Source organism: Choristoneura fumiferana, chromosome 8, assembly GCF_025370935.1.
Source record: "Choristoneura fumiferana chromosome 8, NRCan_CFum_1, whole genome shotgun sequence".
Lineage (NCBI taxonomy): Eukaryota > Metazoa > Arthropoda > Insecta > Lepidoptera > Tortricidae > Choristoneura > Choristoneura fumiferana.
The window spans coordinates 1320634-1327791 of NC_133479.1; the positions used below are offsets into that span (position 1 = coordinate 1320634).

Consider the following 7158-nt stretch of genomic DNA (forward strand, 5'->3'; position numbering starts at 1 on the left):
GCAGCGGCCGGCGAATTGCCAGAACTGAATTAAGCCGTTAATCTTAGCTATTGTTGAAATGAAATGAAATAATTTATTTTGCTTTAGACAAGGTAATAAATGGTTTTATAAAAATGTGTTAAGGTGCAGTGACACATGTAACCAAAAACACTGGCATGAAAACATTAACTTATTAAATAAGTTCACTAAAAAGACAATTAATTTTGTAATATAAATAAATAATCTAAATTGAATAATAGTTATTAATTTATAGATCAATGTAACCCTGTGATAATGTCAATTATTATTTTAAATATTCTTTAATTAAATAAAATGCTTTGTCTTTAAGCCACTGATATAATTTAAATCTGAATTTACTCCTGGGCAACTCAGCTATGCTCTTAGGCAACTTATTAAATATTCGTATTGCCATTGGAAAACAGTTTCTGCAATACAAGTGTGTGTTAGTTTTAGGATAAATTAGTTTATTTGGGTATCTGGTATTAAAAAGGCACACTTGCTGTTTTGTTTTAGTGCTTTCGATGTAATTTGACAGTTACATATTTCAAAAATATATAAACAAGGCACTATCAGTAAATTCAACCGTTCAAACAGCGGTTTACAAGTAGTTAGAGAGAGGGGGGACATTACATATGCTACTTATACATTATTTTGGACCAATAAATACCCTATTAATGTCTACTGAATTTCCCCACAATAGTATACATATGTTAATATTGATCCAACGTAGCCATGGTATGCATTTAGTGCTGTTTGTTCATTTGCAATTTTTATAAGCCGCCAGTGTATAAGCAAAACAATTTATTTTATTTACTATACTCTGAACATGCGGTTTCCATGAACACTTATTATCTATATTAAATTATACCTAGAAATCGTGCTTCGTTTGATTCTCTCATTATTTGATTATCATAATGATACAGTGATATTTCAAAATAAGCCTTTCCATTTCGAAATTGTACATATGTAGTTTTATTTAAATTAACATTCAAATTGCTGTCCTTTTACCAGTTTATTATGATATAAACAGTTTTATTTATTTCAGTATTGTAAGTTTATTTATTTTTACCTGTTATGATGATTGAAATGTCATCAGCAATGTTTGATTAAAATATAAGTTGAATGCTAATTTTCTTTCTTCTACTTCTATCTCATCTGTAGTTGGTCACAGTGAAAAGTACCCCTTTTAAAAGATGCTCATTTTAACATACTCTAATTATAACAATTATTTAAAATAGGGTTTATACTCACATAGAAAATAACATTGTTTTGAATTTTAAGTCCTGGCTCCATAGTAATTTTACTTGAAAATTTTCTGTCCAAAATATGGCTATGTCTTTTTTGATTCCTGTTTTTACGCGTTTCAAGCAATAAAAAAAAAATGTGTGGTTCCCCGCTTTGGTATAGTCTGACCAACTTTTCGTACATAATCTTCGGTGCGCGAGTCCGACTCGCACTCGGGTTAGTTTTTTTATATTTATTGAGGCTTTGGTACACATGATCAGCCTTATTGGGAGAGAGACTCCAGGCCAAAGAGTATTGTAATGTATAGGAATCTCCAGGCATAATAATGATGTGATACGATGGCTGTGACGCCAAAAACATTGATCAAATAAAAAATCCTCTCAACAACGGTTAATGATTAATTATTAACCTTTTAAATACACTTAGAATGTATAACTAGCGATATAATTCGCCTTTGCCAAGCTTATAGTTCAATATTTCACGAGACTGAAAACTCAATCTTACAATTGGAAAACTATTTTATTAGAATGGTTTTATTTACCTTTTCCACTTCTTGTCATGCATCCCGGCACGCAGCAAACGAGAATACATATTTTAACAAATACGTTAGTAGTGAAATAATTAAATCAAATTCTATCTCGTCTCGACAAAAAATCGAAGGAGCCGAAGGCTCAAGTCGGCTCACCTCAACGAATTAATGGAGGAAGCACTAAAACACTTTAATTAATTAACAATTCACTCAAATAAAGGCAACGAAAGGTTGGAAAAACTGTAACAACAAGTTTTCTTTAAAACTGCCGACCGACATTTTGTATTTTTTACCGAAGGGAAAAGCAATGGCGGAATCGACAGATACGGTAAAGTAGGTACGATTAGGTAAGCAATGTTACTAGTAAAATGTTCTCTGTTCTTTACAAATTGCTTGAGAAAGTTTAATGAATCTTTGAATAAAATGTTTAATTATTAAGAATGAATGTTTAATATGATATAAAAACATATTGATGTACTTTCACTTATATTTTGGTTATGGCAAGAAAGCAGAATTTATAGGTAAGTTATTTTAACAAGGAGCGCTAGATTTCGCTAGCTTCTATGCAAATTGAGGAACCTGCATACTATTGAGAAGAGACCATAGCGTGCCTCAGACCGCCGCCGGCGTTGTCAGCGACGGACCTATGCTAGTCGAATTGCCACGCGCCATCGATCGCATATAAAATAATACCGAGCAATAAATGGGAAAAAAATGTCGGATCTTCAAAAAGGAAAAAGAAAGGTTGTTTAATTCATGAATATATGGTTATGATTAAGAAAAGGTGAGTAATCATTATATTTCTACAGTTCACTGGCACAAAACGTAAACAAATCGCCATGACAACATCAGTTCTTAGTTTGTCGCCATGACGGTTCATGACATATGACATACTAACAAAATAATATGATATTTACATCGAAAGTAACAATAGAGCTATATTTCCAAAAAAAATATTGATATAATGTGATATTTTGGTATCTTACGGACATTTAAAAGGCATTCGATTACGGTTTGTGCTAGTGCTGCATTCTGACGGCAGAACATTGCAGTAATATTCCCTATCTGCTTCTAGTTTTATACGAGTATAATAGGTAATACCTAAGTACTTACCTACTTTTTAGATAGGTAAGTAGGTAGGTAAGGTAATTAATAGTTAAAAATATTCTAAAGTATGTGTGTGAACCAATAGTGAACTGCAAGTACCTAAGTACGCGAAAACATTAACTTCTAAACTTTAGAAATCTAAAGGTACTGTAGAAAATCGATTTTATTCCTTTAATTATTGCAATTCAGTGTTTGTACAAACAGACTATACTTGACTATACTTACAAAACTATTCACATTTCAATAAGCAGTAACACAAATAATAAAAATACATTATTATCTTTCAGGAAGCGATCATTAGAACAAAGTTCTGAGAATAAAGTCATGGAGCCGTCTTCGAATTTAGGTGGAAATAAAACAATGTCAATCGATTTTATGCAAGGGTATGTAGTGGTATGTATCCATATTAATTTGAAAGATCTACTTACTTTGAATATCAACCCTTGATTGAAGTTAATATCGCTTCATTTTAATTTCGTTTCTTTAGAAAACGAGAAAATTCGCCAATGTATGTGATATATAACCTCCTTACTAGTGCTGGCCTAAATTATTGTCGATGCTTTTTATGTCTACTGTCAAGTTGTCATATGTATCTTTCTCAATATCGTATGTCGGATTCAAGCTAATTAAAACCAAATATCTATTGGTTTGTCTTTTACTATGCTACAATTTAATTAGCTTAAAATATGCCCGACTCAGATACGAAACAGGTGGTAGGACCTTGTGCAAGGTCCGCCCGGATTGCTACCACCATCTTGCTCGCTAATCCTGCCGTGAAGCAGCAGTGCTTGCATTGTTGTGTTTCGGCGTGGAGAGTAAGACAGCCGGTGAAATTACTGGCACGTGAGGTATCCCATCTTAGGCCTCTAGGTTGGCAGCGCGTCTGCAATACCCCTGGTGTTGCAGATGTTTATGGGCGGTGGTGATCTCTTACCATCAGGAGACCCACTTGCTCGTTGCCTTCCAGTCGTATAAAAAAAAAAAAAAAAAAAAAAAAAGAAACTGCCCCAATATGGCAAGGTACTTACGACCCGAGAAGTTTGATGTGGATCCCACCGCGACTGAAGCGGACCTAAAGTGGACCCATTGGAAATACACCTTTAACAATTTCATACTCGAAGAGATCCCTGACGGTACCGATTCTTTGAAGCTTAAACTTTTAATGAATCATTTGTCAGCACACATCTTTCCACACGTTCGTGATTCTTCCACCTATGACGATGCCCTGAAAGTACTCGATAAAATGTACCTCAAGCCAAAAAACATAATACTGGCTCGCCACTTACTGGCTACGCGTAAGCAGAAGTCTGACGAATCTATTTCCGATTACGGGAGATCACTTAAACTCCTGGCCCATGATTGTAACTTCGAAGCTGTCACTGCTACAACGCATGAAGATGAAGCTATAAGAGGTGCTTTTATTTCGGGAATAACGTCACTAAGAATCCGGGAAAGATTGCTTCAAGAACGTTCTCTCACTTTAGATCAAGCTCTCGATCAAGCTCTCACCTTAGAGACAGCAGAAAGAGACTCCCGGGCAATGACCAGCGGGGCAAACGATGTAAACCTAAACGCCCTGCCAGGAGCATCGCTATCAAAACGCACAACTAGAAACTCCCAAAATCTCCGAAGAGCTTCGGAAGAGCCAACTAAATGGCGTTGTTTCTATTGCGGGGGAAATACGTCACACCGAAGACTAAAATGTCCGGCTTTCAACGCCCAGTGCCAGCTTTGCTCTAGAAAAGGTCATTTTGCTAATGTATGCAGATCTATAAATGCTACCAATAACGCCGTTGCCGCTGAAGAATCTGCTGTGGACTCTGATGATTCTGAAGTGGCTGCTAATGCCATCTCAGCTGCCTCTCCATCGTCCCTATCAAAAGCCACTATACCCGTAACTCTGAACAACTATCACGCCGACGCTTTAATCGATACGGGTAGTTCGGTAAGCTTTATAGATGAGAAAATAGCGCGACTAATGCAGCTGAAACAGAAGCCTCACAAGCAGACTATCACGCTAGCATCTCAAAATAACGTATCTTTCGTAAGAAGTGTTTGTTTTGCAACTGTCACCATGAACAAATACTCGCACAAACATCGACCACTTCTCGTCGTCAGCAATCTTTGTGCCGATGTTATCATAGGCCATGACATACTTAAAGAACACTCTAGTCTCCAATTCAACTTTGGCGGACCCAAAGAACCTCTAATCTGCAATGTGATGCAAGCTTCGGTGCCTCCCGCCTCCATATTCACTAACCTATCTCCAAACATTAAACCAATCGCCGTGAAATCCAGACATTATAGCGAGCAAGACGAAAAATTCATCACCGAAGAAATCTCAAAACTGTTGGAAGATGGTGTGATAGAACCAAGCGTCTCTCCCTGGCGTGCGCAGGTCTTGGTAGCAGGAGGAGGGGCACATCGGAAAAGACTCGTAATCGACTACTCCTTGACTATAAACAAGTTTACAGAATTGGACGCATACCCCTTACCTCATATCGAAACAATCGTGTCTAAAGTTGCAAAATATAATGTTTTCAGTCAGATAGACTTGAAGAGCGCGTACCATCAGGTGCCAATTAAAAATAGCGAGAAACCGTACACGGCATTTGAAGCTGCGGGGAAACTCTATCAATTCACGAGAATCCCCTTTGGGGTTACTAACGGAGTTGCAGCATTCCAGCGTACGCTCGAATTCATTATAGAAAAAGAAAAATTAAAAGGGACATTTACTTACCTCGACGATGTCACTGTATGCGGAAAGATAAAAGCGATCATGATCAGAATCTACTTAATTTTCAAGCTGCTGCAAAAAAGTATAACCTAACATTAAATGATCAAAATGTAAATTTTGTCAGGATACCGTAAGTTTGCTGGGCTATACTATTAAGAATAACACGATCGAGCCGGACAAAGAACGACTCCAACCGCTCCTTCAGCTACCAGTACCAACCAACACTGCTGAACTGAAACGAGCTCTAGGGCTGTTTGCCCACTATGCGAAATGGGTGAAGGACTTTTCGAGTAAACTACAGCCTTTGACAAATGTAAGCAGCTTCCCGTTAACTGAAAGTGCTGTTGCCCAGTTTGAGCAATTAAAATCAGACATTAGTAAAGCTTCACTGGTAGCGATTGACGGAGATGAAATGCTGACCGTAGAAACTGACGCGTCAGAGTATGCGATAGCTGCTACACTTTCTCAAAAGGTCGACCTGTCGCATTTTTCTCCAGGACACTATCGAATGCTGAACGTAAACACCATCGGTCGAGAAAGAAGCATATGCCATTGTGGAAAGCCTAAGAAAATGGCGCCATTTTCTGATGGGAAAACATTTTATGTTATTAACTGACCAACAATCTGTGTGTTATATGTTCAACCAAAACCACTCAAGCAAAATTAAAAATGAAAAAATACAACGCTGGCGTCTCGAGCTCTCCTGTTTTAAATATGATATCATCTATCGACCCGGCTCCCAAAATACTGCTGCAGATGCGCTATCTAGAGTTTGCGCACTAATGAATGATAACAAATTGTATGAGTTACATGCTCTACTATGTCACCCTGGTATAACGAGGATGTACCATTGGGTACGCTCAAAGAACCTACCTTACTCCATAGATGATATAAAGACTATGACGACCTCTTGTAGAGTGTGTGCTGAAATAAAACCCCGCTTCTTGGCGACAAAAGGACAGCTAATAAAAGCACTGGCCCCCTTTGAAAGGCTGAATATGGATTTTAAAGGACCCCTTCCTTCAAATTCGGGAAATAAGTATTTACTCACCATAATTGACGAGTACAGCCGATTCCCATGGGCTTATCCTTGTAAAGACATGACGTCTGCGACAATCATCAAATGTTTACGAGACCTTTTTAGTACATTTGGGCAACCGCTGTACGTCCATAGCGACAGAGGGAGCTCATTTATGTCTGAGGAACTGAAAACTTTTTTAAGAGCTAACGGAATTGCCTCTTCTCGAACTACTCCTTACAATCCACGGGGTAATGGCCAAGTAGAACGTTTAAATGGAACTTTATGGCGTGCAGTACAACTCAGTTTACGTTCCAACAACATGGCAGTAGAATACTGGGAACGAGTTTTGAAAAACGCCCTCCACTCTATCCGTTCGCTCATCTGCACGTCCATCAATGCTACTCCTCACGAGAGACTGTTTAATTACCCGCGGAGGTCGCCTAATGGAGAATCTATGCCTACATGGCTAGTGCCAGGACCAGTTCTCGTAAAGAACAATGTTCGCTCGAAAAACGATCC

General features: G+C 37.8%; 1 long non-coding RNA gene across 2 annotated transcripts in view; it reads right to left on the bottom strand.

The window, feature by feature from the left end:
- LOC141429976 (uncharacterized) overlaps positions 1–2382 on the bottom strand; it is a 6785-nt gene extending 4403 nt beyond the window's left edge. The window contains exon 1 of one of the 2 annotated variants that reach the window (XR_012451590.1): positions 1931–2382. This is a non-coding gene — a long non-coding RNA (uncharacterized lncRNA). Of the gene's footprint in view, positions 1–1786 lie in introns of both variants that reach the window. The other variant, XR_012451589.1, reaches the window with a different exon arrangement.
- Between the last annotated feature and the right edge of the window lie 4776 nt (positions 2383–7158).